General features: G+C 45.1%; 1 protein-coding gene across 1 annotated transcript in view; it reads right to left on the reverse strand.

Annotated features, from left to right (window-relative positions):
- LOC143290422 (dual oxidase 2-like) overlaps window positions 1-27,500 on the reverse strand; it is a 131,671-nt gene that overhangs the window by 61,591 nt on the left and 42,580 nt on the right. The window lies entirely within an intron of this gene.

Below are 27,500 nucleotides of genomic sequence, written 5' to 3' on the forward strand. Positions count from 1 at the left end.
GTACGCATGTTTAAAAAAAAAAAGAAAGAAAGAAAGAAAGTAAAAAAAATAAAAAAAAGGAGAAAAATATTGAATCCGGATGTGCTGACGCTTTCCAAGAGGGGTGGGGGTGCGGGTGAGATAGAAAGATAGAAAGAAAGAGGGAGGGACAGCTACAAGATTCGTCATATACTTTTAGGTATCAGCCGCATATGAAGAGGAGTAATAATAAATTATGAACAATAATGAGCAAAACCTACGGTCAGACAGGTAAAACAGATCCTTCCAAAGTTCTTTTTCAAAATGAATTACCAGAAGAGAGAGAGAGAGAGAGAGAGAGAGAGAGAGAGAGAGAGAGAGAGAGAGAGAGAGAGAGAGAGAGAGAGAGGAGGGGCTGGGGAGCGGGACAGAGACAGAAACAACCACCTGAGTCACCCACCTGTGAAACAAAGTACGACAACATTGATTCATGTCAATTGGAATAAAAGAAAAGATGTACGCACTCTCTCGATATTCTTTGATGTCTTGAAAATACTCCTTTCATTGTTTTGTTTCGGCTCATTGAGCATTTGCTGATGTTTGCTGCTGGCGATGATAATGATAATACTACATAGACCATGCATGCTGTCTTCCCATCCCCACCAACCCCAAACAACGGCCTTTCTCTAATATAAAAATTCAAAGGTCTATGACGGAGGTACGTTTCATTAGTGCATGCGTGCACGTGGGTGTATGTGTGTGTCTGTGTATGTGTGTGTGTGGGTGTGGATGGGGGTGAGAGAGGGGCGTACACGCGCGCGCGCGGTTGTGTGTGTGTGTGTGTGTGTGTGTGTGTGTGTGTGTTTGAGAGAGAGGGTGAATGTGTGGCCAGTAATCGAAACGGGACAAAGGAAGGTGGGCAGAATGGTCAGGGCGATTATCTGTCAATACAGTGTTCGTGAGGGTCTTGGTTCGAATCCCGGTTGCGCCCTTTCTCCAAAGTTTGACTGGGAAATCAAACTGAGCGTCTAGTCATTCGGATGAGACGACAGATCGAGATCGTGCATGCAGCACGCACCTGGCGCACTGAAAAATAACCCACGGCAACAGAAGTGTTGTCCTCTGGCAAAATGATGTACAAGAAAGCCACTCTGTTAGGGACACAAATATATCACATATGCATGCACTCAAGGTCTGTCTAAGCGCCTACAGTCATGCTGCTGGTCAGGCATCTGCCAAGCAGACGTGTAGCGTATATTGATTTGTCCGGACGCCTCCTTAAGAAGGTAAAATAAAAACTGAAAACGGATTTTTTTTTTTTTAAAGAAAAAAAAAAGAGTTAGTTGAACTCTTAAGACGCCACTGAGAGTGGCCATACCATCAAAGAGACCAGAAAGCAAACGGGACATGATTCGTCATGGCAAGGTCCGCTCGGTCCTGCAAGCGCCAATAGTCGAATCAGGATGGTGGTGACACTCTACCCTCTGCGTTTGAAATTTATCGCATGACAGGTTATAACAGGATCCGATCGAAACAATGCGTCCAACTTATGATCGAACAGTTCAGAAAGGTGTTCGTAGTAATCCCCACGCTTTTTTTTTGCTTTTTTTTTCTCCAACGCATGGTCAAGGAACTCAGATCAAAGTGAGCGTGTAAAGACTATGCAGTGTCGTCCACTTACTATCACAACCAGGACCTCGTGTGTGACTGTTGACCCTCTTGTCACAACCAGGATGTTGACCAAGATGACATCGAATGCACTGGTCAAGTTTGGACTCAGGTACTATTATCACTTTCTATGCAAACAGGATCTCTCTCTCTCTCTCTCTCTCTGTCTCCCTATCGCTGCGAATTGCAACTTAACCATGGTGTCAACGACACCCCTTCCCCGCTCCCGCCCCATTGATATCGCTGTCCTTGTATTGTGGGCCAAGGCCGATATATATATCTCTCTCTCTCTCTCTCTCTCTCTCTCGTCTTCATCATCAGTGCCTTTGTAGGCTTTTCGCTGTCCCTTTCAATGTTTTCCTGACGCATCCAGGATGTTGGCGTCCTCTTTATCGTGATGGCAGTGGACATGGAGTGTTTGGTGGGGAATCCCTTATAATATCCTACATTTATCTTGGAGTGCTGGGTACACACACACACACACACATACGCACGCCCGCACGCCGGATAGGAATGCGGCAGTGACCCGAAAGCTACGTTTCCCAGAGAAGTTCGGCGAGTGCTTGAGGCTGCCCACCAGCGAATAATCCGAAAGGCAAACCCAAAAGAATAAACTTTGGATAAACCAAAAGCGGGACCTGGGATGGACAAAAACCACACCACATGCGTGTATGTTATTATCCAAAAGCGCGCCGGTCGAGTGGGTGTTTTGCTTTCAACATTTGGTGTGGGTTTTTTTTTTTTAAATCTAGTGTGTGTGTGTGTGTGTGTGTGTGTGTGTGCGTGTGTGTGTGTGTGTATGTGCCTACGTGTGTTTTTTTTTCTACTTTTGGTTGTTTGTTTTTTGTTGTCTTTTTGTTGTTAATGACAATAATGTTCATCAAGAAATGGCATTCTGCTAATTAAAACCATCTAAAATATTCAACATTACTGTCGTGTGTTCGTGTGTAATTTTTGACATGATATTTAATTATCATTATACTTTCTTTTTTTTAATCAAAGAAAAAAACATAGTAACATAGCATGCAAGGATAACAACTGTTTCACTGAACATCAGCAGAATATAGGCCGAAAACATAACGGAAGGGTACATACAAAGGGAGAGGGGGGGGGGAGAGAAGGAGAGAGGGGGCAGAAGATACATGGAACAGGAAAGACAGAAAGACAGAGACACAATGGAAGGGTACAGAGAAACCGAAAGAAGGCTAAAAGACAGTAGAGACGTGGAAGACAATGAGACAGACAGGCTGATACACAGAGAAAAGGGAACAGACAGAGAGAGAAAAAGTGGGATGAAAAGAGAGAATGTGCAGGAGAGATAGAGAGAGAAGGACAGAGACACAGAGGAAGGTTACAGAGACAGAGGGGAGAAAGAGAAGGCACTGGAGACTGAGAGAGAGAAGGACAGAGACACAGAGGAAGGTTACAGAGACAGAGGGGAGAAAGAGAAGGCACAGGAGACAGAGAGAGAGAAGGACAGAGACACAGAGGAAGGTTACAGACAGAGGGGAGAAAGAGAAGGCACAGGAGACTGAGAGAGAAGGACAAAGACAGAGGAAGGTTACAGAGACAGACGGGAGAAAGAGAATGCACTGGAGACTAAGACAGAGAAGGACAGAGACACACAGGAAGGTTACAGAGACAGACGGGAGAAAGAGAATGCACAGAAGACTGGGAGAGAAGGACAGAGACATAGAGGAAGGTTACAGAGACAGAGGGGAGAAAGAGAAGGCACAGGAGACAGAGAGAGAAGGACAGAGACACAGAGGAAGGTTACAGAGACAGAGGGGAGAAAGAGAAGGCACAGGAGACTGAGAGAGAAGGACAGAGACACAGAGGAAGGTTACAGAGACAGAGGGGAGAAAGAGAAGGCACAGGAGACTGAGAGAGAAGGACAGAGACATAGAGGAAGGTTACAGAGACAGAGGGGAGAAAGAGAATGCACAGGAGACAGAGAGAGAGAAGGACAGAGACACAGAGGAAGGTTACAGAGACAGAGGGGAGAAAGAGAAGGCACAGGAGACAGAGAGAGAGAAGGACAGAGACACAGAGGAAGGTTACAGAGACAGAGGGGAGAAAGAGAATGCACAGGAGACTGAGAGAGAAGGACATAGAGGAAGGTTACGGAGACAGAGGGGAGAAAGAGAAGGCACAGGAGACTGAGAGAGAGAAGGACAGAGACACAGAGGAAGGTTACAGAGACAGAGGGGAGAAAGAGAAGGCACAGGAGACAGAAAGACAGAGACATAGAGAAAGGGAACAGAGAGAGATAGAAAAATGGGAAGAAAGAGAGAATGTACGAGAAAGACAGAGAGAAAGACAAGCCGATAAACAGAGAAAGGGAACACAGAGAGAGAGAGAAAGTGAGAAGAATCAGTGAATGTGCAGGAGAGACAGAGACAGAGAGACAGGCCGATACATACAGAAATGGATCAGAGAAAGATGTAAAGTGGGAAGAATCAGAGAATGTGCAGGAGAGACAGACAGACCGATACAAAGAGAGAGGGAACAAAGAAAGAGAGAATGTGCGGGAGAGGCAGACAGACCGATACAAAGAGAGAGGGAACAAAGAGAGAATGTGCGGGAGAGACAGACAGACCGATACAAAGAGAGAGGGAACAAAGAGAGAATGTGCAGGAGAGACAGACAGACCGATACAAAGAGAGAGGGAACAAAGAAAGAGAGAATGTGCGGGAGAGACTTAGAAAGAAAGACAGGCCGATGCACAGGGAAAGAGAGACAGTGGGAAGAAAGAGAGAATGTCCATAAGAAACAGAGAGAAAGACATGCCGATACACAGAGAAATGGAACAGAGAAAGAAAGTTGAAAGAAAGACAGAATGTGCGGAAAAGACAGAGAGAAAGACAGACCGATGCATAGAGGGAACACAGAGAGAGAAAGTGGGAAGAATCAGACAATCTGCGCGAAAGACAGAGAGAGAAAGACGGGCCGATACACAGAGAAAGGGAACAGAGAAAGATAAAGCGGGGTAGAAAGAGAGAGTATGCAGGACAGACAGAGAGAGAAAGACAGGCCGATAGAGAGAGGGAACAGAGAGAGGGAGAGAGAAAGAAAGAGACAGACGACAGACAGACAGACAGGAAAAACTGGATAACTAGTTATCCTTCCCCCCCCCACCCCCCCCCCCCCTTGACTCTATAAGTCATACACGACTTATTCTTTTTTAAATTAACCACAATCATTGTCGTTCATAAAACACGCAGCCGGAGACTCTTCCTCTCCCGACTTCGACCATAAATTCGATAATTTTTTTTTTCATTAAAAAAACCCTGGGAACCCCCAACTGCTCCAACGCCTCCAATCAACGTGATATAGTAGACCAATGCAAACAAACCAAAATACGCGCGCGCTCGCTGCATTAATTACAGAAGTAATGTGGAGTGATGGCCTAGAGGTAACGCGTCCGCCTAGGAAGCGAGAGAATCTGAGCGCGCTGGTTCGAATCACGGCACAGCCCCCGAAATTTTCTCCCCCTCCACTAGACCTTGAGTGGTGGTCTGGACGCTAGTAATTCGGATGAGACGATAAACCGAGGTCCCGTGTGCAGCATGCACTTAGCGCACGTAAAAGAACCCACGGCAACAAAAGGGTTGTTCCTGACAAACTTCTGTAGAAAAAGCCACTTCGATAGGAAAAACAAACAAAACTGCACACAGGAAAAAATACAAAAAAAATGGGTGGCGCTGTAGTATGGCGACGCGCTCTCCCTGGGGAGAGCAGCCCAAATTTCACACAGAGAAATCTGTTGTGATGAAAAGAAATACAAATACAAATTAAAAAAAAAAGTGCTCTTTCGTTGTCCGGTGGAGTTTTACTACTACTGGTTCGAAAGGAGGGGGTGTGGGGCGCCGGGGGGCGGAGGACGGGGGGGGGCGGAGGGATGGGGGGCGTCCTGTCGCAAAACATGGAGTGACTGCGCTGTGATACACAAGTGTACTCTGTCGTCAAGGGTCTGATCCCAAGCGGAACACGTGTGTTAAGTGCTATCTCGATCAGTGGTGTCTGGCCCTCGATGGCTACTTCTGGTGAAGGGCTTCTGTGTCGTGTCATAACTTTTTGCAAGTCTCTTCCTTCTCTCTCTCTCTCTCTCTCTCTCTCTCTCTCTCTCTCTTTCTCTCTCGCGTCTTCCCCTCCCTCTCCCTCTTTCATAATTCAAATTTCGTATCTTCTGATAATTTTGCACTTTTGTCTGCGTGTTCCAGTAGGCATTTTTCGGAAAGAAAGAAAGCGCGGAAAAAAGGTGATAAAAAAAAATGAGGCAGACAGATACAGATAGACAGATAGAGGCGGAGACATACTAAAGAAAGAAAGACAGACAGGCAGACAGACAGGACGAAGACTGACAGAAAGAGAAAGGGGACAGTGGAGGGCGACAGAAACAGAAAAAAAGAAAGATGTGACAGAGACAAAGACAGAAGAAATAAATAACCAAAGACGAAGACATAAGAGAGAAAATGAAATCATGAAAAAATGAGAGAGAGAGGGAGGGAGACAGATAGACAGACAGACAGACACAGAGACAGAGAGAGAAAGACATAAGAGGCAGAAAAGGAGATCAGTGATCGTAATCAGGTTTTAAGCTGCTCGGGAAATTTACGAGAATACTAATCAACAAAATGGATCATATGCACCCTCCACCCACCCACCCACTATACACACGCTCACAGAGAGACAGACAGACAGACAGACAGACACACACACACACACACACACACACACACACACACACACACAGAATCCGTCTTCCTCTCTCTTTCTTTCCTCCTCTCGCTGTGCTTTTTAAAAAAATCTTATTTAATGATTTCTTTCATTATCTTGCCTCTCTCTCTCCCCCTGTGCCAGTTGTTATATTACGTATTTCCACCTGAGACTCATGTCACATTGTCACAAACGGTTGTGTGTGTGTGTGTGTGTGTGTGTGTGTGTGTGTGAGAGAGAGAGAGAGAGAGAGAGAGAGAGAGAGAGAGAGAGAGAGAGAGAGAGAGAGGAAACAGTGTAAAGAAGCTTTCAACTTTTTACCATCATTTTACCATCTGTAAAGCATTTGTTAGTAACCCCTCTCTCTCTCTCTCTCTCTCCCATTCCTTTCTGTTCCATTTTACCTGTTGTGCACCATTTCAATCTGATTTGTACCTACTATGTCACTAGAGCTTTCCAGCTAACGACATTAAACATTTCAGTGTTCAGTGTTCTCTCACACAGGCGCTGTCATCTAGTCTCTGTATCGATGGCACCACTGTCGGCTATGCTTTTCTTCCTCTGACCTATATAGCCTGACGTCAGCCAGTCCGAGAGATACGGACACTTGCGGTGAAGGTGAGGAGACCTGAGCAATACTCTTGATAAAAAAATAAATAAAAAATAATGACGATGATGATGATGATGATGATAAGAATAAGAATAAACAACAATAATAATAATAATAGATAGATAAATAAATACATAAATAATTTTCTTAAACGGCGTTCACTTGGATGAAAACAAGACTGTGTGGAACAATTTGAGACCGTGGCACACCCGACTGTAGAAATCGCTCGATTCATAAACACGCGCGCGCGCACGCACACACGCACGCGCGCGCGCGCACACACACACACACACACACACACACACAGACATTCACAAACACACACACAGACACACAAACACATACACACAGACATAAAGACTGACCGACAGACACACACACACACACACACACACACACACACACATTCACAAACACACACACACACACACACACACACACACACACACACAGCCCCACCCCCACGGTTTTTTTTGTTTTGTTTTGTTTTTGTTTTGTTTTGTTTTTTTCGTCTGATATCACTTCAAGTGGAAAGACGTTAAACTGAAGACAACAACAACAACAACAACAACAACACACACACACACACACACACACACACACACACACACACACACACACACATTCACAGACACATACACACAGACATAAAGACTGACCGACACACACACACACACACACACACACACACACACACACACTGACCACCCCACCCACTCCCACCCCCCAAACACACACACAAATAATAATTTTTTTTTTTTTTAAAGAAAGACGAAAAAGTCCACTATGGAGCTCATGAATTTCTCACAGGGATCGAACGCACAACCTGTCAGTCATCTGTCTTGACCCTAACCACGGAGCCACCCACACCTGCTGAGCTCCTGGTGTATGTTATTAAGGCGGGTGCAGAGTCGACGCTAACGTCATATCAAATGTATTAAAGATTACCTTTATGATAACCCCCTGTGGCTAAAACTCTCTTGGAATCGTTGTTGACTCAGTCGCACTTGACATACTTTACTTTTTTTTTTTCATCTATTACTAATAGATTACGAAATTTTGTTGGTGTAAAAAAAAAAAAAAGTTATAAACTGATATCACAATGCTTTGAACAAATACATCTTAATGATAGTGTCAACACACACCTTCGTCGCCCGTCCTGATCTACTTTTTTATCACCCTGAAGTGCATACGAAACATGCGGGGGCGGCGTTTGAATAAGCGTGAAAAATCATCATCAATATCATTTTGAGTTTAGTCAGTGCTTCGCAACGAAGAGGTTAGCCAAGCCAGTTGCTCCACAGCAACCAAGCACTTCACCTCATATCGGGCTCCCAAACAGAAATTTCCAAATTCCATTCTCACCTGCGGCTGAAATATTTGGACACCTTGTCTCCTGGTTTGTAGTAAATCGCTAATCTCTTGAGTACTTTAAGAACACAGAGCTAAGGGATACGGCCACAGGCTGCAAGAACACATATCTATGTGAGGCGGTCACAGAGCTAGAAGAACATAGATTTGTGGAATACGATCACAGAGCTGTAAGAACACACATCTGTGGGATTCGGTCAGAGCTGTAAAAACACAAGCTATGGGATACGGTCAGAGCTGTAAAACACACAGCAGTGGGATACGGTCAGGGAGCTGTGAGAACACACAGATGTGGGATACGGTCAGAGCTGTAAGAACACACAGCTGTGGGATACGGTCAGTGCTATAAGAAGACACAGCTGTGGGATACGGTCAGAGCTGTAAGAAGATACAGAACTGTGCGATACGGTCAGAGCTGTAAGAAGACACAGCAGTGGGATACGGTCAGAGCTGTAAGAAGACACAGCTGTGGGATACGGTCAGAGCTGTAAGAACACACAGATGTGGGATACGGTCAGAGCTGTAAGAAGACACAGCAGTGGGATACGGTCAGAGCTGTAAAACACACAGATGTGGGATACGGTCAGAGCTGTAAGAAGACACAGCAGTGGGATACGGTCAGAGCTGTAAAAACACACAGCTGTGGGATACGGTCAAGAGCTGTAAGAAGACACAGCAGTGGGATACGGTCAGAGCTGTAAGAACACACAGCTGTGGGATACGGTCAGAGCTGTAAGAACACACAGCTGTGGGATACGGTCAGAGCTGTAAGAACACACAGCTGTGGGATACGGTCAGAGCTGTAAGAAGACGCAGCTGTGGGATACGGTCAGAGCTGTAAGAAGACACAGCAGGGGGATACGGTCAGAGCTGTAAAAACACACAGCTGTGGGATACGGTCAGAGCTGTAAAAACACACAGCAGAGGGATACGGTCAGTGCTATAAGAAGACACAGCTGTGGGATACGGTCAGAGCTGTAAGAAGACACAACTATGGGACATGGTCAAGCAGCTGTAAAAGCACAGAAATGTGGGATACGGTCAGGGATCTGTGAGAACACACAGATGTGGGATACGGTCAGGGAGCTGTGAGAACGCATAGATGTAGGATACGGTCACGGGGATGTGAGAACAAACAAATGTGGGATACGGTCAGGGAGCTGTGAGAACACACAGATGTGGGATACGGTCAGGGAGCTGTGAGAACAAACAAATGTGAGATACGGTCAGGGAGCTGTGAGAACGCATAGATATAGGATACGGTCACGGGGATGTGAGAACAAACAAATGTGGGATACGGTCAGGGAGCTGTGAGAACAAACAAATGGGGGATACGGTCAGGGAGCTGTGAGAACGCATAGATGTAGGATACGGTCACGGGGATGTGAGAACACACAGATGTGGGATACGGTCAGGGAGCTGTGAGAACACACAGATGTGGGATACGGTCAGGGAGCTGTGAGAACAAACAAATGTGGGATACGGTCAGGGAGCTGTGAGAACACACAGATGTGGGATACGGTCAGGGAGCTGTGAGAACACACAGATGTGGGATACAGACAGGGAGCAGTGAGAACAAACAAATGTGGGATACGGTCAGGGAGCTGTAAGAACACACAGCTGTAGGATACGGTCACGAAACTGTAAGAAGACACAGATGTGGGATACGGTCAGGGAGATGTGAGAACACACAGATGTAGGATACGTTCACGGAGCTGTGAGAAGACACAGATGTGGGATACGGTCAGGGAGCTGTGAGAACAAACAAATGTGGGATACGGTCACACACACACACACACACACACACACACACGCACGCACATACACACACACACACACACACACACACACACACACACACGCACATACACACACACACACACACACACACACACACACACACACACACACACACACACACAATGACAGAATGAGAGAACGAGCGAGCGAGAAAGAGAGAGAAAGAGAGAGAGCGAGAGATGTATTTGTATTTAACACACACACACACACACACACACACACACACACACACACACACACACACACACAAGCAGACAGTTTAAAAAGGAAAAAAAGGAACACTAGTGATATGTTTTAGAGACCACTATTTTTCACCCAGTAAAATTAATGTACAGTAAATGGGTAAATATGTACACCTTGGTGCCTAGCGCCTCCTTGAACTTCAAAGTGGATTTAAATCTGAGACTCTCTTTATGATTATCAAAGACAGATGAGACCCTTTTTTTATTGTGTTATTGTGTCAATGCTGGCTTATTTTTCTTTCTTTTTTTTTTTCTCAAGGCCTGACTAAGCGCGTTGGGTTACGCTGCTGGTCAGGCATCTGCTTGGCAGATGTGGTGTAGCGTATATTGATTTGTTCGAACGCAGTGACGCCTCCTTGAGCTACTGATACTGATACTGGCTTGTTTGCTATTTTCATATCGCCAGTAACGTCATAAAAACCAACACCAAAGATCTTTTTCTCTCTTTTTATAAAAACCAACACCAAAGATCTTTTTCTCTCTTTTTTTTTTAAAGAAAACAAAGGTTAATCAAGTTGTCATTCATTTAACTTACATCATGTAATTCTGCTGAACTTAAAGAGCGCGCGCGCGCGAGTCATGTGTGTATGTGGGCGGGGGTGCAGAGTGTGTGGAGGGGGGAGGGGGCGTGCGTGCGTGCGTGCGTTTGTGTGTGTGTGTGTGTGTGTGTGTGTGTGTGTGTGTGTGTGTGTGTTTCACTCGCTAAATATATGTCGTCATTGTCGTGTTACTACTTTCAGTTGTTGTTGTTTTTTTCCACACAGATTTATGTGTCAGGATCAGTAATGGTTAGTTATAATGGATCAAATCCTACCAAGAAGTCATAATACTGCGTAACCGTCACAAAAGCAACACAATCTGAATGGGTCGATAGTGGCTAGCAGTAGAAAGTTAGCCGTCAAAAACCTGTTAAAACGTACGTCAAATTCACGAACTTCACAGAACAACGCAATCTGCAATCAAAATATACGCCAGGGGACTTTTTAGGACACTGGACAGTTTAGGAAATCAAGTCCCACGGGAGACGATTTAGGACACCCATACGTCCCCGGGGGGGACCTTACAGAAGTGGGGGGCGATTTGAAACGTTACACCGGCAAATTTCTGTGCGGATAAAAAAAACACCAACAAACAAACAAACACACAAACAAAATTATGAACCTTTGCTATAGTGGCACTACAGCTCCATTTTGCACAGAGGAATCAGCTGTGACTGAAGTACAGTATAATACAAAACCGTACAACACACACACACACACACACACACACACACACACACACATATATATATATATATATATATATATATACTGTAAACATAAACACCGACATCCTACCCCACACTTCTTCCCACCAACCCATCTCCACCTCTCTCACTCTCCCGCACCATCACCACGCAACTCTCTCTCTCTCTCTCTCTCTCTCTCTCTCTCTCTCTCTCTATATATATATATATATATATATATATATATATATATATATATATATATATATAACAAACGACCCCATAAATACATTTCTGTGTGTGTGATCAGGTATGGGGGCTGGGGGAATAAATGGGATTGAAGTGGTACACAGTGAATTATATCTTGTATGTGTTGGCGTCCTTATCTATTTTGTTTTGTTTTGTTTTCTTCTTCTTCTTCTCTTTTCTTTAACGTTATCCAATATCTTTGGCCTTAATAGTTAGTTTGCATCATAATTTAAGGGGTAACACTGTCATTTAGCACGCGCGCGCGCGCGTGCACACACACACACACACACACACACACACAATTTTCTGTCTGCATGCCCTCACCTCTCTCTCTCTCTCTCTCTCACACACACACACACACACACACACACACACATACACACACAGACACTTAGACACACACATATAGATAGATAGATAGATAGATAGATAGATAGATAGATAGATAGACAGACAGATATAGAAAGATAGATAGAAAGACAGATGGAGAGACAGACAGACAGACAGACAGTATGACAGACAGAGAGACTTTTATTAAATAAAGAGTGACATTCATTTTATTGAGCGGGGCGATTACTTACGATTCGTTATCGGTACAATCTGACCAATAACATAAGGACTACGACATAAACAAAAACAAAAACTTCAAATGACGCATAAATAAATATTGTGAGTACACATACGTAACAAGCCATGCATCGGACACACACACACACACTTGCCCAGCGAGGGATGTCTGGGGAAGCTATTTTTGTGGCCTGGTGACATCGATAAAAAGCCCTCTTCAGACGCCGGACGTGTAATTTATCACTATTATTCTGTCTTGAAGCTAGTTCGATGTTTTACATGCTTTTGTGGGCAGTCTACCTCCTGGCATGTTACTCACTCTTAAGCCCAAACTGAATGCATCATTCAGCTGCTGTAGCGTACATAGTATATAGGCCAACGTCTTCCAGTACCATACTGTTTGTGGTCAATATACTTACAATTCAGAAATCACTGGGATGCAAACATGTGGATTTTCAAAATCGCCATGATGCTGATAACCCCATATTATTTTCGGCGACGTTCAATAAGACAGAAACAACCTGGGTATCAAATGTCTTAAAGAATACTTCTCTGGGACTGTCTCCTGACTGCCAAAGGCATCTAAGTTGACCTAGCTGACTCATCCTGATCTTAGTTTTTGTATCGAGTTCTTCAACAGCATTTATTATGTCAACGACAATTTCGTTGTGAAGTGTAGACCTAGATTTTTTTTTTACTGTTTGCGTTTCTATGTTGCAAATTTCAACTGCATAAAAAAATCTCCCCTTCTGAACATAATAGTCTTCGTTTTCTCTAGACGTACCTCCATTTCAAAGTTATCTGCAAATTGTTTGAGGATATCAATCTGTTTTTGCAGACCAACAGGGGAATACGAAACAAGAACACTGTTCCCAAATAATAAAATAATACTTGAACTCTGTCAGGTGTTAACTGTACACTAGTCTCCAGTCTGATCTATTTCTAGTGTCCGTTCATAAATCAAAAACGAAAATAATAATAGGGGACAGCACACAACCTTGCCTTATTCCTGAAGGATATTCGAAGAAATAAGTCAGATTTTCACCTCTGACACAAGATCCCACACTGAAGTACATGATTTGCGGCATCCCTAACTTGTAACTACCAACGCCTATTTTCCAAAGCACATTCCACAGAACATTCCTGATGAAGGTACCAAAAGCTTTTTCTTTTTAGTCGACAAAGCATTCAACCAGCTTTCCAACTTTTGCCAGGTATCTTTAAACCATAGCATATAAAACAAACAATATAAAAAAGGAGAATATCCTGATTCGAAAACACTTTGTTTCTCAGCATACTTTCCATTGTCTTCAGCCCATTTGATAAGGCAATCATTTAATATATTCACAAAAACCTTCCCAATGATGCTTACCAGTGACACATCTCGATTAACTGCCAAGTTAGTCAATCTCTCCAGATTTATGAAGCAGTGTAATAACGGCACAATTCCACACAATTGTGTACTGCTGAGTATCAAATATGCGATCAAACAAGTGCAGTAGGTAGGTAAGTTTTCAGTCTAATATCATCACCTTAGATGAACAGACTATAAATAAATAAACGAACGAACGAACCAGTGCAGTAGAAATGGCATAATCTGTTCTGAGGATTTTGTTTGACATTTCTCCTGAAACACTGTCTGGCCCTGGCGCTTACTTCTGTTTCAGTGACTGGACTACACTCTTTGTTTCATTCAAGTTTCAAGTTTTAATTATCCTTTCACTCCTATTGGAGTATGGAGGATTACTGCAAAATACTCTTTTCGTGCCCATAACTAACATTTCCAAATACACAACAATGTCACATAAAAGTTGAGAAAACACAAATGTCTTTTAACTCCAAAAGTATAACTAGGCAACATTTGCAAATCTAATCATCTTACTTACAGCTAAAATGACTTTTTTTTGCCTCCTTTGAGCATATTACAAAAATTAAAAACCGATTTTGGAGACAAATATTTTTTAGGAACATATCTATTTCGTAACTGATCATAATTGGGACATTCCATTATAAAATGAAACTCATCACCAATCACAGACATGTTACAAACCTTACAAAACCGTAACTCTCGTGGTATGCCTTTGTGTCTCCCTGTTTCTATTTCCAGCTTATGATTACTACTTCGAAATCTGAAGAAGCTGACAACATAATTATCAGGCATTTGACTTATATATTTTTCTCTACCAAATCCACTTTTGAAATTTCGATAAAACAAACATTTACTACTCGCCTCTAGAGCATGTCTCCATAGATTTTGAAAACTATCTCTCAAAGCAATGTTGACATTCTTGCAGAAAGATTCCCTCTCCAAGAAGAATTGACCATCCCAAACACAGTCAACATGCCAGTGCAGGCCTTCAGTGTATATGTAGTTTATACCGAGTTCCTGCTCTGGAGGAGTTTGTACATTCAGGATCTTTTTCTTTTTTTTTTTTTTTTAATTTCAAAGACAAACTGAAAATGAACGAGTTATTCCTGAGCACTAATATTTCGTTCGCATTGTGTTTTATGGTTAACATTAAACTTCTATCTTCCAGAACTCATCAAAGTCTCTTGGTGTTGGAAAACAGTGTTTTCAGTTTGTTCTTACTGAAGGTCTTCCTCTCGTCTTTAAGTAAACGTTTGTATACTCTTGTGCACTCAACATTTTTTTTCAGTGTTTACAGGACTAAACATTCTCCAGTCTCCTCTCTCTCTCTCTCTCTCTCTCTCTCTCTCTCTCTCTCTCTCTGGGTGTGTCTGTGGTGGGTGAGAGACTGACAGACAGACAGGCAAACACACACACACACACACACACAGAGAGAGAGAGAGAGAGAGAGAGTGAGTGAGACAGATATAGAGAAAGTGTGTGAGAGAGACATACAGACAGACAAAGACAGAGAGAGAGACAGAGACAGACACAGAGAGAGCGTTGCACTGACGAGAGAAAAAGAAGCAGGAAGAGTTACATATGAAGATTGTTTTTTTGGGTTTTTTTCAAAAACTACAACCCATGCAAGAGCAAATCACGTGGAAGGGGCTTCAAAGGGGATTCCCCGGAGATTTTATCCGCCCCCCCCCCCCCCACCCTCCCCGCCCTCCAATCCCAAACCCTGTCCCCCACCCACCACCTTCAGAGAGCCAGAGAGACGCACGTAGGATGGTCACACCATGCAAAACAGGTCGATGGCCTGATCGCCCGCTGATAACCTTCAACCTCCGCCCCTTCCCTCCCTGCCCTCTTCGTTTGGTGTTCGTTCCAATGCATTTGTAGTGACCTCGAACCTTGCTTTCAAACGATGATGATGATGATGATGATGATGATGATGATGATCCTTCGTCTTGTTGTTGTTGTTTGTTCTTGTTCTTGTTCTTCTTCTTTTATTATCATTATTACTTTTACTAGTACAAATACTATTATCATTACAATTATTACTGCTCCTCCTGCTGTTGCTAGTACTACTACTACGACGACGACGACATCTTATACTACCAAATTTATTTTCATCATTATCTTCATAATAAGCAGTTATCTTTATCAAGGATAATAATGTACCAGCCGCCGTGGCGAAGTGGTTAGCGTCGCGGACTGATGGCTGGGAGGACGCGGGTTCGGATCCCAGCGGAGGTGGGATTTTCGGCCCGTGGCCGGCTCCTACCAAGAGTTGAGTGTGATGTGGGCTTAAATGGGGAGACTGGGACCACACAGTCGAGTGTCATCCACTTCAAGGATGCGTCTTTGGGTGTGTTGCTCTAATTACCTGACCAACACTGCAAGTGTCTGTATCTCTCGGGCCTTGTTAACACCGGGATATCATTATGACAGGAAGCGTAGAGTGCAGCCTTGTTATGCAGTCCCAAACCAAAATGGACCTCCACAGCAACATCGTTATCGTCATCGTCATCCTCCTCCTCCTCCATCATCATCAATACAAACAAAACAGTCTCAAAGTCTGTGGCCTTTCATGCCCTGCTCTAATGGTGACCTCAGTTTCGATACCCTTCCACATCTGTGCTCGGGGTGAGTCCTGTCAGTGTCTTCAGTGTCGGCAGATTCATGGGGGGCTGTTGTTTGCGGGAAGTAGTGGCGGTCTCCACTCTGGGAGGGACGCTCACTCAGTCTGGCTCCGCGACTAAGCCATTATTGTCGTAAGTAGGGGGCTTAGTAGGTGGTGTCCTAAGTACGTTGAATCAGAACAGGCACCACTGAACACCACCGAAGTTACTCAGCAGCAGTGCAGGGTCTCCTCTGGTGTGTGGCCTCCTGGCGACCTAACATCGATGGTTCCCTGCGAACTGCCGACGTTGGAACTGTGACGGACGAACCCAGGTGTGGCCGTGTATGGGGGATTCGAAATGAGTGGCGTGGGAGTAATGCCACTGAAATGGCGCAGATGATGGGGTAGCAAAAAAAAAAAAAAGAAAAAAAAAGAGAGATAATAATGTCAACACCATTATGATTACTGTTATTCATAATTATCATCATCATTATCGTCAATATTTCTATCGTTATAATAACTAGCATCTTTACTATTCATAAGTGACACTGAATATTGTTAATACATCAGAACAATATCCAGGAAGCGCAGATATCAGTACGTGCTAAGAATCAGGTGCGCGTCAGGTATTGTTATCTCCCTTCTCCTTTCTCTTCTCTCTATCTCTCTCTCTCTCTCTCTCTGGGTGGGTGTGTGGTGGGTGAAAGGGTGAAAGACTGACAGACAGGCGCGCACACACACACACACACACACACACACACACACACACACAAAGAGAGAGAGAGAATGAGACAGACAGAGAGAAAGTATGTGAGAGAGAGACAGAGACAGGGGTGCACTGTTGAGAGAAAAAGAAGCAGGAAGAGTTATATATGAAGATTATTTTTTCAAAAACAACAACCCATGCAAAAGCAAATCACGTGGAGGGGGTTTCAAAGGGGATTCCCCGGGGATCTCCCTAAGAATCAGGTGCGCGTCAGGTATTGTTATCTCTCTCTCTCTCTCTCTCTCTCTCTCTCTGGGGTTTAAACAACGCTGCGTTTCATTGTGAATCTGTGCATCTATTTGCTTTGAAGAAGTTTTTGGATCTTGATATGCGCACCCCTAATGACCTTGTATATGGTGACACTAATAGATACCCTATAGTTGTAAATTCTGCTGTTCAGTGCATACGATATTGGCTTAGATTAGTACAAATGGAAGAAAATAGGATACCGTTGAAAACTTACAAAATGTTGTTTGATTTGGATTCTAGAGGAAAGAAAAATTGGGTAACTGATGTACGTATTTGTCTGTGTGAAAATGGTTTTGGCGAAGTGTGGTTTAGTCAAGGTGTGGGTAGCATAAATGATTTCATTAAAATTTTTCGTCAACGTTTAATTGATTGTAGATGGCAAGCATGGAATGAGCATGTTCAAAACAGTAATAGATTTAGTATGTATAGAACATTTTGCGGACTACATGATATGAAACCTTATTTGACGTTAAACATGGAGAAATATCTAAGAATAATAACCACAAGATTTAGGTTGGGTGTGTCGAGTTTGGCTGTACATCGTTACAGATACAGTAAATTTGATGTGAATGATTTGATTTGCCCATTATGCCAGGAAGACAAAGAAGACGAAGTGCATTTTGTTTTGAGCTGCTCGGCTCTTAAGGAGTTAAGAGAAAGATATATTCCAGCCATATATTTCCGACAACCTTGTACATTCAAGTTGTGCTTATTGATGTCGTCCAAAAGGCAAAATGATGTATGGAATTTGTCCATTTTCCTGCAAAAAGCGTTTAAATTTAGAGAAATTGCAACCTCATAATATGTTTTGCAAATGTATCTGTGTTTCATGTGATTTCATGTGATTTTGGTTTTCTCGTGTTTATTCAAACAAATGTGACGTAACAAATGTTGTTTGTGTACCCCTTCATAGGGGCTATGGCCTGATGAATAAATCATCCGTATCCGTATCCGTATCTCTCTCTCTCTCTCTCTCTCTCTCTCTCTCTCTCTCTCTTCACTTCCTGATCAAAGTTTGGGTGATAGTCTTTCGAAGAACTCGATATACCTTCGCCTCGAGTGCAATATGCACTTGAGGAGGATGAAAGACGTCGCGCAGTTGTCCGAGAAATGTTCCTGTTAAAAAGAAGAAAAGAAAATCCATGATATGTAAAATGGTATGCATTACAAGCAGGAAGTAGACATGGCGCAGGACTATGGCGACGCGCTCTTCCCGGTTTGAAAAGTCCGGGCTGTGTCACTCAGATAAACCGGTTGTTACGAGATGGTTATGCAGGAGGAGAATTATTGCTTCTTCAGATGCAAGGACGACAGGTCATGGCATGACCACTTCCTGCATGAAACGAAAGGGGTGTGTGTGTGTGTGTGTGTGTGTGTGTGTGTGTGTGTGTGTGTGTGTGTGTGTGTGTCTTGTGAGGACTGTATTCATGAGTGTACTCTTTATTGTGAGCACATTCCCCTTGACAATTTACCAACCTGGATTTTTTTTTTCAACGGAAATAAAGAAAAGAGTAAGAAAGAAAGAAAGGTTCGATCGCATTTGTGTGAAACCTCGGCTTTGAAACCAGTATACTATTCATCAGGGGATTAGGGGGTGCACGGGAGGGGTAGTACCTATAGAGGGGGCGGGGGGGGTGGGAGGGGGGGCTTGTCACGCTCTTTCGGGAGTGGTTCGTCCTCTATTGGTCCCCACCGGCACCCAGCTCTCACCTATGGGTCCTACAAGCTGCTAGCATGCGGCAGCGCCCAACCCCCGTGCAACGGCTTTGACAGGCTGGCTAAACTAGGTGAGGGTAGCCGACGGATCTCAAACCCTCGGTGAGTTAGGGCTTGTCTACCCAAGCATGTGAAGACTGGATCCGGCGGACTCTGCGGAAGAAACCTTCATGGTTCAACGGAGAGGAAGGCGGTTGCAGCAGAGCACTGTGGAGTGCTGAGGGCAGGATAAGCCACATAGGACATCCTGATCATCCACTGCATCCGTTTCCATCTCCAGTCGTCTTGACCTCGTCTTGCCACTGGATACAGACGGTCTCGGACAAGAGAGTGAGGTCGACGGTGCGCAACTCCTCCTCACTATAAACAAAGTCATTGCGCAAGTCATCAGTCATCCTTCACCCCATACCATCATTTTCCCCAAGCCCTGTGGCGACAGGCAATCGACGAAGCGACAGGTGTGGGTACGCTGGCAGTCGTAGCCGCGGACCTGCACACAGGCGGCTCAGGCCATAGGGTCGTTTTTCACCAACTGGAGCAGCGGTGGAGATCGGCATCACCCTGAGCGACTGAGCAGCCCTCTTCAGGACAGCACTGCTCACCGCTATGGCATGAGGAAAGGGCTAAAAAAAGGTGCCCTAAACATTGCCTGCTCCACACCACCCTAGTCAGCATACCGCGGCTGACGGGGACCCTACTCAAGCGGTCGACACACAAAGGAAAGAAAGAAGAAAACAAGGAGCACCCCACTGACCATTGCCACATGGAACGTGCGTACGCTTCTGGACAGAGGCTACTCAGACAGACCACAGAGACGCACAGCACTCATTGCGAGTGAACTAGCCAGGTACAACATCGACATCGCTGCCTTAAGTGAGACCAGACTGGCAGAAAAAGGCGAACTCTGTGAGCGAGGCGCAGGCTACACCTTCTTTTGGAGTGGTCGCGGACCTGAAGAGAGACGTGAGGCTGGAGTTGGCTGATGAAGACAACCCTCGTTGGCAAGCTGGCTGACCCCCTGAAAGGAGTGAACGATCGCCTGATGACGATGAAACTTCCTTTATGCAACGGGAAGAAGTTTACCACCATTGTCAGCGCCTACGAGCCCACCATGACCAACCCAGATGATATCAAGGGCAAGTTCTACGAGGACCTGAACGCTGTCATCACCGCTGTTCCCAACGCAGACAAGCTCATCATTCTTGGTGACTTTAACGCAAGAGTTGGCTGTGACAGTACCTCCTGGGAAGGCGTGATTGGGAAGCATGGGGTTGGCAACTGTAACAGCAATGGTCAACTACTTCTCCAGACATGTGCCGAGCACGACCTTCTTATCACAAACACTGTCTTCTGCCTCCCTATCCGTAACAGGATGTCATGGATGCATCCTCGCTCTGGGCATTGGCATGTCATCGTCAGAAAGACCGACAGGCAGGACGTACGAGTCACGAGGGCCATGTGCGGCGCCGAGTGCTGGACAGACCACCGCCTCATCGTCTCCAAACTCAACCTTCGCATCCAGCCCAAGAGACGGCCTCAGGGCATGAAAGCACCAAACGCCTGAATGTCAACAAGCTGGAGCTAGGCAACATCAAGCAGAGCTTTGCTGACACCCTGGAGGAACGCCTTGAGTCCACCGTGCTGGACAACCAGAATGTGGAGGCAGCATGGGGCGCACTGCATGAGACGGTGTACAACACTGCCATGGAGTGCCTGGGGCCTTCTGCCAGGAAGCACAAAGACTGGTTTGATGAGAACTGCACTGAGATCAAGCAGCTGCTGGAAGACAAACACCAACCCTACAGAGCCCACATTGAAGATCCCAAGTCACAGTCAAGAAAGACATACTGAAGAGCGCACGCAGCACCATCCAGCTGAAGCTGCGGCAGATGCAGGATTCCTGGTTGAGCAACAAAGCTGATGAGATCCAGGGCTTTGCAGACAGGAACGACATGAAGAACTTCTATAACGGCCTGAAAGAAGTCTGACAAGGACGGGATCCTTGAGAGATGGGCTGAACACTTTGACAGCGTACTGAACCGCCCCTCCACCATCAATGATGAAGCCATCGACCGACTCCCCCAGGTGCCAGTCAGTGAGTCGTTGGATGCCATTCCAACTTTGGAGGAGACCCAGAAAGCTATCCGTCTGCTATCCAATGGCAAAGCCCCTGGCTCAGATTCCATTCCAGCTGAGGTCTACAAAGAAGGTGGTATGGCGCTGACTGAGAAGCTTCATCAGCTGTTTCAGCTCATCTGGCAGCATGAGGCAGTTCCACAGGACTTCAAAGACGCTTCCATCATACACCTGTACAAGCGCAAAGGAAATCGTCAGGCCTGTGACAACCATCGTGGAATATCCCTGCTCTCCGTCGCAGGCAAACCTCTGGCCAGAGTGCTACTCAACCGTCTCATAGCACACCTTGAGCAAGGTCTCCTACCAGAGAGTCAGTGTGGCTTTCGGAAAGAACGCGGGACTATCGACATGGTGTTTGCTGCCAGGCAGCTCCAGGAGAAGTGTCAGGAACAGAACGCTGACCTTTACTCCACCTATGTCGATCTGACCAAGGCCTTCAATACTGTTAGCAGAGATGGCCTTTGGAGAATCATGGCGAAGTACGGATGTCCCAGAAAGTTCATCACCATCATACGGCAACTACATGATGGGATGCTGACCCGAGTCCAAGACAACGGAGAGACTTCAGAACCATTCCCTGTCTCCAACGGATTCAAGCAAGGGTGTGTTCTTGCCCCCACCCTGTTCAGTCTCTTTTTCAGCCATGCTGACAGATACCTTCAGAGACGCTGACGTAGGCACTGGCATCAGGTACCGCACAGATGGCTCACTCTCCAACCTCAGGAGGCTTCAAGCAAAAACCAAGGTGAGGACAGACACCGTTAACGACTTCCTGTTTGCTGATGACTGCACTCTCAACGCTGCCTCCGAAGCTGACATGCAACACAGCTTCGACAAGTTCTCTGCTGCCTGTGACAACTTTGGCCTCACAATCAGCACAAAGAAGACTGAGGTGATGCATCAGCCAGCTTCAGGAAAGCCTTACGTTGAACCAAGCATCTTCATCAACCGGCAGCGACTGAACGCGGTGGATAAGTTCACACACCTGGGCAGTACACTCTCTCGCACAGTTGTCATCGACGACGAGGTGAATGCCAGACTCGCCAAAGCCAGCGCTGCCTTCGGCAGACTCCATAAGAACGTTTGGAACAGGACAGGCATCACCGTGGAGACGAAGCTCAAAGTATACAAGGCCATAGTTCTCACCACACTGCTCTATGGATCTGAATCATGGACGGTCTACAAACGCCACGCCAAAAAGCTGAACCACTTCCACACCACCAGCCTCAGAAAACTTCTCGGCATAAAGTGGCAAGAGAAGATCCCTGACACAGAGGTGCTCACTCGTGCAAACTTGCCCAGCATCTACACCATCTTGATGCAGGCCCAGCAGCGCTCCCATGGGGGCCAAACGAAGCGCTTCAAAGACACTCTAAAAGCTTCTCTGAAGGCCTTCAACATCAGCCACGACACATGGGTGCTAAATGCAATGGACAGACCAAAGTGGCGTTCAGCTGCCCACAAAGGCGCCAAATCCTGTGAGGCCAACAGAATCGCTGCAGCAGAGCAACGCAGACAGGCCAGGAAAAGCAGTGCCAGCAAGTCCCCGACAGCCGCCACCATCCCCTGTCCACACTGCGTCAGAACCTTCCGGGCGTGGATTGGCCTGACCAGTCATCTGCGCACCCACAGAGCCCAACCCACCCACCCCCCAGGATGACTAGATGGTCCTCGTCGATCACGATGGACGAACCACACACTATTCATCAAGGAGAAAAAATACCTTGTTGCAGTTGTTTTTGCGATTCTGGTTTGAGCGTTGATGAAGTCATTGCCTCTTCTCTTTCTGTCTTGCTTTCTAAATTGCTTTTTTGTTTGTTTGTTTGTTTGTTCCCCCCTTCTGTTTCTCATTGGAAATGCTGTGCCATGTTCAACACAGGTGAGATAGCTGGCTTTCCTTCTGCGATTTTCAAATGTCAAAGTGGGTGTATCTAGTTTGTTCTTTCCTTATCTCGAGAAACCAAACAACTTTTATATCTTCTCTGAATCAAACAAACTGAAAATAAAACAATACACAGGTGCTGGATACTGAATTTTGCAGTGATCACACATCGCTCAACAATATTTTTTTTAACCAAAGGCTGTAAAGTTGTTTTTTGTTGTTGTTGTTTTGTTGGGGTTTTTTTTTGGGGGGGTGTTTTTGTTTTGTTTTGTTTTTTGTTGTTTGGTTTTTTTTTTGTTCCTATATCTGCTCCAAAGCACACTCGAAGGGCAAGCCACATATCAGAGATAAAAAAAAATTGTAAAACAATACTCTAAGAAACGAAAGAATTCAATTTGTAGCGCATGCCAGACACGTGAAGTATAACGTTGGGGGGGGGGGGGGGGGGGCAACTGTACAAATATTGATATCGTTGCTTGCACCATCTGATTCTACGTAATGATAAGATATCGATTACTTTGTGACAAATGCATTGGCTGTTTACACACGTGAGGGAGTCGCGATCATACAGGGACAGATATAGGTTTAATTTACAAAGAACTAATCCCTCTCTGATCTCGCCCCTTCTCATTCATCCCCCCCCCCCACGCCCCCACCCCCGGCCCCCCGCCTCTTTCGCCTTGACCCTCGACACAAACACAAATAGACAAGACGTAAATGCCAAAGGAGCTAATAAACAAATGGAAATTGCATTAATCGGTCGATTCTCTACAGTCGACATACAATGCAGGGTTGACAGGTAAGCGGGTCTCTCTGCCAGTCTGTGTGTGTGTGTGTGTGTGTGTGTGTGTGTGTGTGCGTGCGTGCGTGCGTGCGTGCGTGCGTGTGTTTATGTCGAGAGAGAGAGAGAGCAAAGATCAAATGATCATTACCTATCATTTTCTCCATTGCAAAGTGATGTCATTAACAGCTTAGTCTTTTGTGAAGGACTATGACTCAAACTAGGAGGCAAGATTGCACAAGCTCTTAGTGCTGCAGCCTTGGGGGCCAGTTGGCCTTTGGGAACCATCCCAATGTCGACTGTCCTAAAACCACGAACCACAAAATACTGTTCACTAAACCAACTGAACTGTAAGTGGTAATCTGTGAACCACGAACCACAAAATACTGTTTACTGAACCAGCTTAACTGTAAGTGGTAATAAGTGAACCACGAACCACAAAATACTGTTTACTGAACCAACTGAACTGTAAGTGGTAATAAGTGAACCACGAACCACAAAATACTGTTTACTGAACCAACTGAACTGTAAGTGGTAATAAGTGAACCACGAACCACAAAATACTGTTCACTGAACCAACTGAACTGTAAATTGTAATGTGTGAATAAGGTATCACGGGGCATACTCGCAGACACTGGGGTGATGATAAAGATGAAGATGATGATGGTGAATTATGTTTGATGTCCCGTCACACACACTGGTGATCATAGACATTTTGTTGGAGTATCAATTTTTACATCTGACTGTTATCAGTGCCGTCCGGAAATATCTGTCCACTGACGCAACATCTAGACTTGTCGTTTCTCTCATTCTCTCTCGCCTTGACTACTGTAACTCTCTATTGTCTGGTCTGCCTGCTTCATCCATTCAGTCCCTTCAGCGCATACAAAACTCTGCTGCCCGACTCGTCCTCAGAAAGAAAAGATCTGAGCACATCACTCCTCTTTTGCGACATCTCCACTGGCTCCCTGTCTCACACCGAATAAAGTACAAGATCAACACTCTATGTTATAGATGCATTCACAAAACTGCCCCTTCCTATCTCTGCGGCTGCCTTCACCTCTACACTCCATCTCGCTCACTACGATCGGCTTCGGATCCACTCTGTTTACGCATACCCAGATTCAAACACTCGACTGTTGGCCGCCGTTCTTTCTCTGTTTCTGGACCTTGCGATTGGAATGAACTTCCTCTTTCGCTTCGCCAAGTCTCCACACTCAGCTCTTTCAAGTCTGGCCTTAAAACCCACCTCTTCCCAAAATAGCTTCCCTTGCCTGCCCTTCCTTGTCTTTAGTTTCTACAGTTTTGGAGTTATGTATGCGTGTGAATGACTGGTGCGAAAGCGCTTTGATTTGTCTCTGCACAAGATCCAGTGCTATATAAATACCATTATTATTATTATCGTTTAGGAGAGGAGGGGAGCGGGGTGACTGGTGAGTTGGGGGAAAACGGGTTGCTAAAGGATGAAGTTTAAAACAAAATAGTATGTACAATTACAGAAGTTTACTTAATGGACTTTGTGCAGTGATGGCCTAGAGATAACGCGTCCGCCTAGGAAGCGAGAGAATCTGAGCGCACTGGTTCGAATCACGGCTCAGTCGCCGATATTTTCTCCCCCTCCACTAGACCTTGAGTGGTGGTCTGGACGCTAGTCATTCGGATGAGACGATAAACCGAGCTCCCGTGTGCAGCATGCACTTAGCGCACGTAAAAGAACCCACGGCAACAAAAGGGTTGTTCCCGGCAAAATTCTGTGGACTTCGATAGGAAAAACAAAAATAAAACTGCACGCAGGAAAAAAAAAGGGGGGGTGCGGGGGGGGGGGGGGGGGGGGGGGGTGGCGCTGTAGTGTAGCGACGCGCTCTCCCTGGGGAGAGCAGCCCGAATTTCACACAGAGAAATTTGTTGTGATAAAAAGAAAAAAAGAGAAGTCGCTAATCTAACAAGCGAAACAACTGGTAACGAATGCAGAAAGTCAAACACAAGAACGTCCCCAGTCACTTGTAATGAAACACTTTCGTGCAGGTAAGGCTTCATCAAATTACAGTCAAAAAATTATATGCTTCACTGTCACATTGCTGAAGCACATGCACTTGACTTTATAGTAAATATTTAAACCGTAATGAATTCGAAAATAGTCTGAAAATTAAACTTAGAATTGGTCTGTAAATGGGACCAAAGTCGGAAAGTGTCCATTGACGAGGTTCTGGAGTTGAATGGAAGCACTTATAAAAGTCTCTTTCTATTATTATTACTTATTTATTTGTATGACAACGGGCAGTATATATCTGACTACATGTAAAATTCTTTGCTCCCCTTTTTGCTGCTATGTCTGCTTGGTCGTTATATAGAAATCCTTTTAAATTTAATCCCTGGAGTGAATCCTCTTCTTTTTTTTTAATTTGTTAACAATTATATCAAATAAACAATTATCAAATATCACTTGCCTTGGAGTTAATAGTGCTGCTGATGATGACAGTGACGCGATGTTGATGATAGTGATGACAGTGGCGCTGACGACGATGACGATGACGATAATGGTGTATCTATTAAGTCCATTTGCTTATCTCATTAAAAAAAACAAAAAAAACCCACCCTCCTCCTTCCACAATTTCCTCCCAAATTATCCCCCTGGCAAACACAAAAGGCAGAAGACGCCCACACCCCATTAAATCAGTCAAGGATACATATAAAATCACCAGGAAATATTCCAGCCAATCAGAGTGCGGCAAACAAACCATATAAAAGCTTTAAACACAAATCAGAACCGAGCACAAGAATGACGTGTGTGGGTGATGGGGAAGGTGTGAGATGGAGAAGAAGAATTATTTTCTGCTCGGGTGATTTCGAGCGTAACTTAAAAAAAAAATATATATATATATATATAATTATATATAATTATATATCCCAACACGGATGTCCTGGTTTTGGGTGTCAGCTGGTTTGTATACAGGTACACTTGTGTGTGCGAACGCTTGCGTACACTTAACTACCGAAAAAAATGATGTGTGCACATACGTCCACATACACCCCCACGCATGCACGCACACATATGCACTCACTTGAAGGCGCAACGCGCGCGCGCGCACACACACACACACACACACACACGGGCGCGCGCGCGCACGCACGTACGCACGCACGCGCGCGCGCACACACACACACACACACACACACACACATGCACGAATGCACACCAAAACACACAGACAGGGACATCCTGTTCCATTTCACACACACACACACACACACACACACACACACACACACACACACACACACACAGTCGCGTGCATACATGTGCCCCCGCAACACACGTCTGCAAGGAACATTTAAAACACCCTCCTCATCAACGTTCCCCTCACTCCCACACTGTTCACAACAAGTACATGTGGTAATGGCCCAGGGTTCTTCAGTGCCTTTCATGACACACAATACGTTTCGAAGAAAAATCCTTCGTGTGATCTATTCTACACTCCAACACACACACACACACACACACACACACACACACACACACACACACACACACACACACAGAGCGTGAGAGACAGAGACAGACAGAGAGGGAGAGAGAGAGACAG

The sequence above is a fragment of the Babylonia areolata genome, chromosome 15 (assembly GCF_041734735.1).
Source record: "Babylonia areolata isolate BAREFJ2019XMU chromosome 15, ASM4173473v1, whole genome shotgun sequence".
NCBI lineage: Eukaryota > Metazoa > Mollusca > Gastropoda > Neogastropoda > Buccinidae > Babylonia > Babylonia areolata.